Source organism: Polyodon spathula, chromosome 14 (assembly GCF_017654505.1).
Source record: "Polyodon spathula isolate WHYD16114869_AA chromosome 14, ASM1765450v1, whole genome shotgun sequence".
In the NCBI taxonomy this organism is placed as follows: domain Eukaryota; kingdom Metazoa; phylum Chordata; class Actinopteri; order Acipenseriformes; family Polyodontidae; genus Polyodon; species Polyodon spathula.
Window position 1 is genome coordinate 10,775,658 of NC_054547.1, and position 14,524 is coordinate 10,790,181.

Genomic DNA, 14,524 nt, shown 5'->3' on the forward strand with positions numbered 1-14,524 from the left:
TAGAATGAACTTCAAATACCTGTATATTTGATCTGTTTCCAACAATTAACTGTTCATTGAAATTAAGGTTCCCATAAATTATCGAATGCATTTGGTTATTAAAGTATGTGACAACAAAAGGATAAGAAAAACACACACAAAAAGAAAACCCTGTGGTACCTACATTAACTTCTGAGTTTCTGATTTATATATGTACTGTGGAATATCACCTTGAAACTATTACCCATGCAAAGTTTCATCAAATGTATTTCACATATATTTGAAAAATAAATAAAATAATTGTAGCAATGACACTTGGTAAGGAAGCCTGGCGTTAAAATGTTCTACAGAAAAAAAAAAAAAACAGGTGAGATTTGAAGATGTGGATAACCAAGATGATTTTTTGTCAACGTGTTCTGTTCAAACCAAATCCTGTTCAAGCCAGTTTGCCAAGTTCTGGATATAATGTTAGGAGAACAGAGCTGCAGACAAGCATTAAATGATTGTTTTATTTGAAGGGCATATTGTCAACTATCAATTGACATAAAAATTGAGTTTTGCATGCCAGTCATGTGATCAAAAGAAAAATACCTTACTAACACTCATCCTGTGCATGTGTTTGCACAATATTAAGCCTTTGCTTGCTAATAGTATGTAAAACAGGAGAATAAAACACGTCTAGAAAGCCAAAGCAAAGCAGCATGCAAACATTTTATCCTGAACATGTATGTGTGTGTCCTGATTCAAGTATTTTACCGTGATTTGGTTCACATGAGTGAATTTTAACGGTCTAATATTTCTCATATTGAGAACATAAAATATTTTTAAAAAGTAAATAAATAAATGGTAGTGTAGACAACTTGCATTGAACTGTCTTTCTAGCTGGCAAGCTAGTGGAGTGCTGTTCCATATGATCCTTAGTTACAAAAACTTTCACCAACAAGAACCAGTTTTAACATGCATTGATTTTGGGTCTGTGGGTGGCAAATCCATAGTTCAGTAGCAGCTTTAAATTTGGGAAACACTATTAAAATCATGAACCCACCTCACACCAAACTTTTAAACGGTATACGTTTGTATGTTTGTATTCATTAGTTCAAAACAAAAAGATACCAGCATTGGTTGCAAATAAATAAATAAAAAGTACAAAAAAACGAATACAATGCAGTATTCAGTCACTCATCTGTCTGCTGGACACGTCTCAGGCGAAAAACTCATCATTAAAAGCATTTTGTCCAGCAGGTCTATTAAGTGAGGGTGGCAATTAAAGGTTTTTTTTTTTCCTCCTTGTGCCTGTTGTTTGATCTTTGATAAAGCAGCCTATCACATATCCATTCATTGCTTGCACAAGAAGGAGCAGCCCTCTCCCAGGTGTCCCAGCTGATCAGTGGCGACACAGCCAGGGTCCCTTAGAAAGAAAAAAGCAACAGCACTGCTCCAAAACCCAGCGTAACCTCCACAATCATTATTATTTGTAACTTGTAAGTGCACAGCTGAGCAGAACACATGCCATGCCCTATCCTCGTTAACCACATTGAGCTCTGATTCTACAACCTAGTCTCTTGTGTCTCCTGTGATCAATTTTAATTTCCTGACCAGAAATAAAACACATCCATCCCCCTCCCTCCCTGCTCTCTCCAACCCCCTTTCCTAAATTCATCTCTGAAGGATGTTATAGGTTTATATGTCTGCTGGGGGAATGGAATAAATTCAAACTACAGCTCAAGGAAAAAATACACCTAAACTATCAGTCCTTCTCATTACAACCACTGCAGTTTGGGCCAATACCATTGGTAGCACTAAATATAAAGAGGTTGCAAGGAATGTTAGAATATACATTTGATTTGTTAAAATATTTGTAAGTAATGGCGCTTCATACCAGGAAGCAGTGTTTTCTGTCACAATTAATTTATAAACTCTACATTATACAAATACAGTAGCTTCAACAGACATGGAGTCCCTGTAGCGTTCTTACTCCTAATAAAGGTGACATTTTGGGTTTACCTACTTCAAATGTTAATGACAAAAGGACATTACTTTTGCACATGTTGAGCTGAATATTACCATGTGCAGGCGTTTCTTCCTACAATTCCCAAATATACTGCTTTACATATTAGTTACACTATGAGTCACCTGCCTATTGTTGCCTGTGATTGTTCAGAAGACAACTAATTTTTGCCAAGAGTAGCTTCTTGTGCAATCTGCTTAAAATGAATACAGTGTAGGTACCGTTCTAAACATGTCAAAAATAACCGAACCATTAGAGTCAACAGATCTGAGGGGGAAATAAAGTGCACTACTATCGGAACTGAATATAGTACAGCTGATGTCATGAATAGGGTTTGTGATGTGCTGTGACATACATACGCTCGGATTGGCACTATACACACTATATCATTGTATTCCAGGAATGGTAGCATACATCCTCTCAGACTGCTTTATTAGGGACTGTTATAGACTGGAACCTAGCCTTTAAATGGCTAATGTAACAACTAAGAAGCAGACACTAGTTTATGGGGGATATATATATAGATATGAATATATATTATATATATAATAATATATTATATATATATATATATATGTATGTATGGATGTGATAATCACACATACACACATACACACATACATACATACACACATACAAAGCAGGTTTTCTCAAGAAACAACGGTTATCAATCACAACCTCATTACCAGCCTGTCATCTGGGTTTAGGCTAAATGTATTCTGGCTCACTGCCATACTAAATGTTCAATGAAACATCCTTAAGGCTGTCTACAAGATCAGCTAAAGTCACACATGCTATACATCAAAGATGAACATTAGTGTTATCATAGCTTAATAAATAGTGCCATTTGAGCACTGTAATTCACTGCTCAGGGTTATCTGCCCTGCATTATACTGCCCTGTTTAAAAGTAAATAACATTGTAATCTAATGGTTAAATTATTTTATGGGTGAGAGCACATAAAATATAAATATGGGTGGTGTTGGTGACTGCAACCATTACATTAAAACTGCCCCTAATCACTTCTAATAAATTACTCCATGCACACCCCTCCCCTTTTATTTATATTTTATATTCTAAATAAAACACTAAATGACATGACAAAAAATGAGAGTAGCTTAAAATGTTACTTTTTTTTTTTTCATTTCCCTTGCCCCAGTATTAAGTTCTTATAATTTTTGTACATCCTTTACCTAGCTCTATACTTGGGCTGATCTTGCCTGAGAAAAGTACTGCTTGGCATTCAACAAATATCCACATTCTATTCAGTCATGTGACAATGTGACCCTTCAACTCTGCCGACCCCACCTACTCAACATATACAGCCCTCTCCCAGGTTTTCCTGGAATGGCAATGTTTGTGGAGAACCACCACTGGATAGCACAACTCCGCTCATAAGCGGGGCATAAAAAATTGAGCCAGTCTGTAATCTCTGATAATTCCCTTTCTATCAGATATTGTTGCCTAATTAAATCCTCCAATAATGTGGTGGATTGCAGTTTGTTTTTTTCAATGTAATTCCATTGTTTAAAGTCTGCATTTGAATCACCTGGACATGTTTTTTTTTTTTTTTTTTTTTTTTAAATATTTTAATGCATTTCCATACAGTGATTTTTGTCAAAATGACATCTTGAATGTTTTGAATGTAAAAGCTGAAATTGTATTAAATAGTTCTAATTCCTATCAAGGAATTATTCTAAATCTAAACTTATCTGGCAAGGTAGAGCATATTTCATACATAAATCTGCAATCATTTAAAGAACATTGATAATGCAAAAGATACATATTAGAAAATTCAAGAATATTGAAAGCAATTGAAATTCAATATTCATAAGAGTGGGCTGTGTTGAGTAGACCAGATAACCCCCTTTAAACATTAGACTATAATTATACATTCTTTGATCTATTACTACAAAATAAAATAAAAATGTACCCCTAAAAAATAAATGGATGATACATCCCAGGGATGTTTCCCAGTAAAATGTTTTAAAATAAGTGGTGTTTTTTCCGGGAGGGGTAAAGATTGATCTGTTTAATTATTTTTTAAAGATTGTGAAAAACATTTTTTTGATAAAAAAACAAACCAAAAAAAAGCCCAAAACCCTGCTATCTATGATGTCTGCTATGTAGAAGCATGTTCAGGTTTGCAGAGTTTCTAAGCTAAGTTACAGCACATTAACTTTGCCCTCATCTCTGTCTCAGCTGATAGATGCCAGAATCTCTCGCTCTTGTATCTGTATTCAGCACCATATTGAAAAAGCTCATGACAAAGTGTATTTTAACTAAAACACCCTGCTTCTGACACCTCCTTTATAAGCAATTTGCTTTCATTTTTCACATGTTGCATCTCATTTATTTTGTTCAGATGCAGATACTTACATTTGTGGAGAGAGCAGGCAATACCTTTGAAATAATAAATCATCCGTTACAGCTGTTTTCACTCTGTGCTAGGCTGCTGCTCGTTAATCAAACATTATCAGTATCTAACAGTATGCAATGTGAAGGAAGAATGGTACTTCATTTTGAGTTTTGACTTTCATTCACTACTTCACTAGTCCACGAACCCTTTGAACCTAGTGAAGATTGAAAGAACGTATGCAAAAATACTACAAGAAGATTTTAAATATGTAATGGCTTAAACTAAATTAAACAACCTTTCCTCTATACCAGGGACTTTCAATAACATTACCCCCAAAAAAACACCTAGAATTTGTTTTAATAATAACAAATCTGCAAACTAATTGATCATTTAATTAACTACTATGATTTTATCTTATTCCGCAGCAAAAATACTACCAACATTTTGGATCATGCCTTTTCTATTGAGCCTGAGCTCTGTTTTGATCAAAACAATATTTATTATTGTTTGGCCTTTGAGCCAGAAAAAAAAGACTTGCCAGATGGCTCATATTTGTGTCATATGTGATTGTTCTTAAAAAAAAAAAAAAAAAAAAAAAAAAAAAGCTTTTTTTTTTAATGTAAAATGTCTCCATCATTCAGGCATTTTCTACAAATATTAGTTCCCAGATCCTTGTTTCAATGTGGTACTGTAGGTTAGTGTGAACTACCTTAATGCATGTTTTAAAACAGCAACCCATCACCCATGTGCTTCAACACAAATCCTTCAAAACAATGTTACAGTCTTACAGCCAAACTAAAAAATCACATCACTCATGGGGTTTCCATGCTGGTCATTTTACACGTGAAATGGCGAAGCGCGTGCACGTTTAGGAGAATTACTCAGGTTTGTGGCCGAAAAAAGGGTCAAAGAAGGATAGTGTAAATCTTACTTATTTGTGTAAATGACGAAACACACAGGAAAATTCATGCCCAGTTTCGCATAGAAACCCGCATTTCACGTGTAAATGTTAATGAGCATGTTTATCCTTAACTATAAATATTGTAAGGGAGCAGGTCAGTTATTATGGATTCCAAGATGGCAGAAAGTAAGTGGCTGAGTAAGTGGGGGGTTATGGTTAGCAGTGGTGTAGTTCTCGTGTGTCTGGACTGTCATGTTGTATCTCTTGTGGGTTTACAGTTCTGTATAAAACCACTTACCATGAACTGCGTTATGCCCGTGTTATAATATTAAAACAGCTGTTTGAAAATACCCTTGCTGTAAAAACTACGCTAAAGTTAAACACGAAGAGCAAGTGAGCTGCATAAATGTCTACCTGAATTAATTCCCATCCTTTTTTTGCCCCCAGTTATGCATATAGACAACGTGTTCTGCCGTCCAAGGTTAATAAATACAGTTGGTGAACTGGATGTGATGAGCCAGCTCAAGCACCCAAAACAGCACAACAACATCCAACAGGTTGCAAGTCGCGGGTTGAAATTTGCATAAACACCCATAAGGGCCATTCACACTGGACGCTGCGAGCATGCCGCTTCCTAGGTAATGAGCTATTGTGTATATATATATAATTATATATATATATATATATATAGATATATATATGTATAATATATATATATTTATATATATATATATATATATATATATATATATATATATATATATATATATAAAATCTAATTTTAACCCCCCACACACACCATCATAATTCCCCCCTCCCCAGAATACCCAGAATATCAGGCAATTGTGTTGTTTAAAATAAAATAAAAACACGTTGCGTTTTTAAAATTGAGATATTTTCTTTCTTTGTGAACATTGTTGGTTTGCTGGGTAAAATTTAGGCAAAGAGATATTTTCTTTCTTTGTGAATATTGTCTGGTTTGCTGGGTATAGGCAAAGGCAGTGTGAGTTAAAGACATGATTATGCATTGATATTACTGAGCATTATCATATACACATGATTAACAAATGCCACCCCATCATATCAAACTTTTGTGGGGGGACGACTGTAAATGCAGCAACAATCAGTGGCACTGTGCATCTAACACAATACCGGGAACAATATCTGCTCTACCAGAGAAAGAAAAAAAAAAGTAAGGTCGCTGTAGGTCCATGACATCCTCAAGAAAAGAAAAGGGTACGGGGAATATCATTGGCTGATACAGGAGCTCCGGTTTGATGAAGGCAGATTTCAAACCCACTTAATGTTGTACTATACAACTGGAAAATCAGAAATCAAAACCACAAGCTTTTCCTCCATTGTACTTTTTGTTTTGTTTTTTATTTCCCTCTCAAAGGAGCCTCCTCCCTCAAGTGCCCACTACCTGTATTTGCCTCAGCAGCTGTCAGATGTCTGGACAGGTAGGGTTTCTAAGCAAGAGTAGGTATATGCTGCATCACCTGATCCCCTATATGCTGTATTGCCTGAATGAAAGGGATATATATATATATATATATATATATATATATATAATATATATATATATATATATATATATATATATATATATATATATATATATATAAACGTGTTTTTTTTAATTAAAACATTTTTTAATTAATGAGTCGTAACATAAATAAGTTGAAACAGTATTCACTACTAACAACATGACACCTGACTAATGACATTTGAAAAACAATTTGGGTAAGAGCAGTAAAACACATTATTAACCAACCAGACACAAGGTATTTTTAGATTCACTTGTGTACCAGTTCTCTGCCCATTGAAACCACATTTTCACAATACTTCACTAGTAATCTTCAAAAACAGCACATGTACTTTACGCATAGCTAATTTACATATCAACCTTTCCCATTCATTTGCATGGCGTCGGGTGAAAAGCCCGGTTTACTCGAGTAAAAAAAAAAAAAAACTGAGCGAACGGAAACCCAAAAAAGCATTTTACACGAGACATTCTCATATAAATGTCTCGAGTTTAAAAAAAAAAAAAAAAAACTTGTTCCTCCTTAAAAAGTGGTCTATTTTCTTCTTTTGTACTTCTTTTGTGCCGCACAGGCACATAACTTCAGATATTAAGGAACAGGCTGTATAGTTTTGACTTTTAATTTGATTTAAGCCACGGTACATAATAACTTAACTGATTAGAAATCAAGAGTCTCTTGGCTTTCCTAAACACTCCAGATTTTTCCCTCTTCCAGCACTGCAAAGTTAGGAGTACTGTAAGAAATGTAAGAAATAGTCTAATAACTGAGCGGCTTGAGGTTTGCTACCAATCAAAGCTATCGACTATCAGAAATCTGCACTGACATGAGGTGGTGTCTTTATCTGCAGCTCAGTGCCCTGGATTTATGTTGCTGGTTGTCTGCTAGATCAAGAGCAGCTAAGGGAAGTGGGTATTATTATAATAGTATGTTGTAATTCCAGGTATATTAATTAGAATCTTTATCAAATGTAATCCGTTTGCAACTTATGGAAATAAATAAATAAATAAATAACCGCTTTCACATTAAGGCATTTTTAAATGCCTAATAGAAACCTGCAGTATATTGCTTATTCCCTATGGCTAATGGTTGCTTGGAACTTGCATAGACTTTTGTAATACTTTATCTGTCAGCTTAAGAGGAATAAATGTAGAAAGATCCAGATGCAAACTGACACATGAGGTGGTTGCAGCTATAAGATACCAAATCTTTCACAATGCATTTGCTTGCCCCTTTAAATAAATTCCAGCCCTTTGCTACAGAAAATCTAATTACTAAAGTTACAATATTACAATAACATTGTTTTCTTAACAGGTCTGCGAACAGCACTATTGAAAACCCATCCATCCTAACAGCTAGTTATTCAGGGAGCATCATTATGAAGTGCTTTAAAAAGATTAAACAATAAAGGCTTATGTATTACTTGCTAATTGAAAGAAACCAGGCTTTATTACCAAAGATCTCTATGAAAGACACTGCAGTCAATTAAATTATTTGAAATATAATGGGTGCAAAGCAAAGCCTCACCTGCCAAACAGTTTCAATACAATATACAGGCTTCACTATAATGAAACCCCCTGGGACCTGGAGAATTGTTCGTTATATCAGGGTGTTGACTATAATACGGTTTGGCATTATTTTGTATCAAAATAATGCCAAAACGGCAAATTTGAATTGAACGTCAATATATAGTACTTTTATGAAGATTCTTTCACACCGATCAACATTTAAACGATATTGTGACAAGGTACTCGTGTCACATGTGTGGGTAACCGCATTGTTAGACAGGAGTTGGAGTTGAAAACTCCAGCACAGGCTCGCAGGATTTATTAAACACAAAACAGAAAGTAAACAAACGGATCGTGATGCTACCAATGATGGTAACGCACAGAGACAACATGACAGGCAGGCAGCAAGACTCAATCATCGCGCCCGTCTGTAAACAATCATTTGATCGTACCCCCATGGTACGTCTAAAAGAAAACAGAAAAGAAAGAAAAGGAAAGAATGTGCACTTACATGCTGAATACAGTAATTACATGTCCTTCCTCTTGAAAAAAAACTATGCAACCGTTGCCTGGTTGCAGTTTGTGTGAAGATGACTGACAGGCAACGATTGCATTCGCCATGCATGACTCATACTACAATAGGTAATCTTTGAATTAGCGTTATCTTTGAATTGGTCAATCATGGTCTTTGTTTTCACTGAGAGAATAACACACTTGACACTGGAGAAAGTTCAGTGTCAGTCAGTACTGAGATCGTTCTATCCGGGTCGATCCTGTACGTGATCGTTTTAGTAGGGCTAATTTGTATTGCTGTTGGGATCGTTAAACGGTGGTCGTTATAAGAAGGGTTCGTTATAGTGAAGTTAGTCTGTATATCTGCTTTCTAACTAAAATTCTCTCTCCAAACAGATTTATTCCGGCAGAAAATCAAAAAGATATTAGCATTACAATAAAAAAAAAAAAAAAAAAACTACAGTAATAATAATCTTTATATAGCACCTTTCATAGTGGACCACCATCACAGAGCGCTTTACAAGATACTAGACTAGGGTGTGTGTACTATGCATCGGTCACTTACAACAACGCAGAGTCACTTATAACAACATCTCACACGAAAAAGATGGAGCACAAGGAGGTTAAGTGACTTGCTCAAGGTTCACAATGAGTCAGTTGCTGAACTGGGATGTGAATCAGGGACCTTCTGGTTACAAGCCTGTTTCTTTAACCACTAGACCACACAGCATCCTTCAAATATTTTGTTATCCTGTAAATATATAAAAAAAAAAACAATCACGATTTGTAGATACAATAAAAATATATCCAATGTCCACTAATGGGTTAACGTGTTTTAATGTGAGCTAGTAAAGAGCTGTTAGGCCAGAAACAATACTGTTGTCTACAGTTTTTAATCCACATTCCATTAGTGTATGCCACAGAAAATTATACATGTCTATCACTACAGAAGATGGTATTGATGCTTTAATTTTCTTTATAAATTCAAAGTTCTTCTCACATTCTTAAGAAAATCCATAAAATAGTTGACCACTTTTGTAATTATGATGCCTAAAGATTTTGAACTTTCTGAAATATAATACATTATATGTACTCCTCTTTTTGAAGAAATTAAACTGTTAGTAAAGAAGTGGAACATTAAAAATGGTTAAGTGGTTCTAATATTCCACGATTAATCACAAACATATTCCTGCTTTGTATCAATCTTCTCTTAAAGAATGAAGCACCATCCCACCATTCCCAAGGTCCTTCTCACATTCCACCTATGAAAAAAGCAGTAAAAAAGGGTGAATGCTAGCAGGTAAAACATAAGAACTGTAAAGAATCCTACTCAATTAAATGTCTAGTATTTTCCTCTTTGTGCTTATAGAAACTTTAGAATCTCAATAGTGACAAAGCTAATGAATTGATGTTTTCATGCCAGCCATCAGTAATTATAATAATCATAATGATGTGAATTTCTCAAGACTGATCGACCTGCATATCACAGTATCTTGGCTAAAAATAATCAGACCCTTACGCTGAACCCCCAATGCAACTTCAGGAATTTGTTTTCAAGACAATTAATCACATGCAGGTGTGCCAGATGAGAACTATTGAGTGCCCTTTCTCACACTAGTGGCATTCAGACAACAGGCAGACAAATGCCCAGAACGAGAGAAAGCATTGTTCTTGCCTCAGCCTAGAGCCGCTTTTAATTGTTCTTTATTAATGCGGTTGACATTTTGCTGTTAATCTTTGATAAGCCCTCATTCATTCTTGGCTCTCCCATGAAACAGGTAGGTCATGGTTTTCATTACCTTTACACCCAAGTCCTTCATCAGTTAAATTTCAAAGTCTACCACACTGTAGGGCAATAGGAACAGAGAGATCTCAGATGTGCTACAAATTAGGTGGAACAAATAAAAAGTTCATAATAATTCTAATGAAAGCCCTTCAAACAACCTTGCTTTACCACCAAAAATGACTTAAACATTGGACCGCCATGACTGAATTTGTAAGGACCGTATATATATATATATATATATATATATATTATATATATATATATATATATATATATATATATATTTATAAAACTGTCAACTTCCACTGCCCCTCCCCCAGTGCATGTTAAATATGTTGGTCCTGTCACATTTTGATTAATGCAACACTATTCTAGAAATATTTTGACCTTCTGAAAATATTCATAATTATTGATCTGCAAAAAGGACTGTTACTAGCAGGACCACTGCCAATCAGGGCAATTTCTGAGTGAAAGTTTTCAGGCATTTCTTTAGGAGAACTACGTTGGTGTTCCTCATCTGAGGAATTTGCATTGCACTGAACACCTAGAAAAGAAATTGAATCAAATCTGTAGTACCATAACAACTAAACTGTACCTAATTGACTCAGGGCTTTGGTCGCTTATTCTGAAATATAAAAGAAAAATTGAAATACTGACAAATGTCTAGATTTGAATGAAGCTTAACTAACCACATGCAGTACATACATTGTTGTTTTAGTTGCAAATACATTTTCCTTGAACAACCACCTTTCTGTTAGGAAAATTAGACTCTCCAGCTGTGGAGCTCAACAGGTATGGGAAACCTTTAAACATGTAGTCTTTGTCATTGCATTCCAGACCAATCTCAAGATTACAGTTGTTATGCACAGTGTGAGGTAAATAATCCTTGTTAGAGTATTCTGTATAACAATTGTCTGAAACAGGTCTTATTCTGCGCACTTGGCAACAGAATGTAGAGACTAGTAAAATACATATCATGAACCCTAAAAACTTACATTATTCAGGAACAAAAGCAATTACTGTAGCAAAAATGACTTTTAAAAAATGAAAATTAGTAAAAAAGTGTACCGTACACACAAATTTGTATACTGAAATTTGTACTGCGTTGTGAAAAAATATAGTAAGAACTTAATTTTCTTTTTTTTTTATGCATGACAAACTTACATTGCAGGTAGTTTTAATAAAGCTATTCATGGATTTAATGGACTAGGAAGCTCTATTTGAACTGTGAATATACAATTTGAATAACAACTGGTGCAGGCCTCCTACTGCATTATAAATATATCTCAAAATTATATATATATATATATATATATATATATATATATATATATATATATATATATATATATATATATATATATATATATATATAGAATAGAAAACGATTGAGTGCGAACAGCCAATCAGCTTCCAGATCTAGCAGGCTTCTATTTTGCATAGATGCCAGCTGGAACATTGAAGTTCTATTCAAGTCTATAACGGGACACCATAACGAGGACTCAGTTTGCAGCTACTGGACAGCAAACCAACAGGGAAAACACGATTGGTCCACAATTCTGTCATCGGCAGGATCCAAACAACACCCTCCCTCAAAACCAGCAAGGCAAACTCCCAACCCTGTTGCAATTCTTTCCGCACCAGCCAATCCACTCTCTGCTTGCTTGAATGATGCCCCGCCTCCAACAACAAGTTTGGAGTCCGACTCAATACTACACTGGACTATTCAAGAATTGTACATGTCCAGATAAATTACAATAAGAAAGAGTAAGACCCCAATAAATACATCTGTTAGCAATAATAATAATTTTATTAATAATAATAATGTTTTCTCTACGTGTATGTTGTTTTTCTATTCTAATTATAGTAGGGACTATTTTCCTCAGCGGAATGTTACCTGGCGAAATATCAGAAGATCAAGGTAAATATAGTATATATTTTAAAGTTTTTTTTATTTATTTTTTTTTTTAAAGAGAGAATAAAGAAATAAATCGTTTCCTGGACGCATAACTCCAATAACTCCATAACTCCTAGTAGTACCTCAAAAGTAATTGGAATCAAAAAATAACTATTGACCATGCCCAAAGAGTTGAAAAGGAAAGTTTTGATTGAGGAAAAGAAGGGTTCAATTCTGGCTTTAAAGGCAGAGAGATACAGTGAGCGTCGGGTTGCTTCCATCCTTAAAATTTCAAAGACGGCGGTTCATAAGAACAAGGTCAAGCAGCACACATTGGGGACGACAAAGCTACAGACCAGCAGAGGGCGAAAACGACTCTCCACTGACCGGGATGACCGCCAACTCATTCGAATGTCACTCAGAAACCGTAGGATGACATCAAGTGACCTACAAAAAGAATGGCAAACGACAGCTGGGGTGAAGTGCACGGCAAGGACGGATCGAAACAGGCTCCTAGGGGCAGGGCTGAAGTCGTGCAAAGCTAGAAAAAAGCCCTTCATCAATGAGAAGCAAAGAACAGCCAGGCTGAGGTTTGCAAAAGACCATAAGGATTGGACCGTAGAGGACTGGAGTAAGGTCATCTTCTCTGATGAGTCCAATTTTCAGCTTTGCCCAACACCTGGTCGTCTAATGGTTAGACGGAGACCTGGAGAGGCCTACAAGCCACAGTGTCTCGCACCCACGTGAAATGTGGTGGAGGATCGGTGATGATCTGGCGGTGCTTCAGCAACACTGGAATCGGGCAGATTTGTCTTTGTGAAGGACGCATGAATCAAGCCAAGTATAAGTTTGTCCTGGAAGAAAACTTGCTTCCTGCTGCTCTAACAATGTTCTCCAACTCTGAGGATTGGTTTTTCCAGCAGGACAATGCTCCATGCCACACAGCCAGGTCAATCAAGGTGTGGATGGAGGACCACCAGATCAAGACCCTGTCATGGCCAGCCCAATCTTCAGACCTGAACCCCATTGAAAACCTCTAGAATGTGATCAAGAGGAAGATGGATGGTCACAAGCCATCAAACAAGGCCGAGCTGCTTGAATTTTTGCGCCAGGAGTGGCATAAAGTCACCCAACATCAATGTAAAAGACTGGTGGAGAGCATGCCAAGATGCATGAAAGCTGTGATAGAAAATAAGGGTTATTCCACCAAATATTGATTTCTGAACTCTTCCTAAATTAAAACATTAGTATTGTGTTGTTTAAAAATGAATATGAACTTATTTTCTTTGCATTATTCGAGGTCTGACAACACTGCATCTTTTTTGTTATTTTGACCAGTTGTCATTTTCTGCAAATAAATGCTCTAAATGACAATATTTTTATTTGGAATTTGGGAGAAATGTTGTCAGTAGTTTATAGAATAAAACAAAAATATTTATTTTACCCAAACACATACCTATAAATAGTAAAACCAGAGAAACTGATAATTTTGCAGTGGTCTCTTATTTTTTTCCAGAGCTGTATATATATATATATATATATATATATATATATATATATATATATATATATATATATATATATATATATATATATATATATATATATATATATATATATATGTGTGTGTGTGTGTGTTTTACCCAATTCAAATTTAATACTTAATATTTTTGCCCCTGACTATTACACTAGCCAATTACATGAAGCACATTTCATTTTCATTCAAAACTAATAACCAGATTAGAAAAATATTTAGCATACCACTATAAAACTCCCTTTAATTATGTATTGCAGATATGAAGCTTACATTTCTCAAACCCAAATTCCGAAAATGGACAGTACTGGCCATAAGTTGCAAATGATCACAATAAACAGTAGTAGTGTTGAACCCCATCACTTTAAACACTATCACTTAAAATGAGTCTCAATCTGAATGAGTTCAATAAGATGTAAAACAAACAAAGCATGCACAGAAACAAAATATGTATTTGTACATCTTATACAAGCAAGGTCTTTATGTAACTGTGTAGCAG

General features: G+C 35.2%; 1 pseudogene; it reads right to left on the reverse strand.

Moving 5' to 3' along the window:
• Positions 1-14,524, reverse strand: part of LOC121327100 — a 173,447-nt pseudogene that overhangs the window by 114,274 nt on the left and 44,649 nt on the right.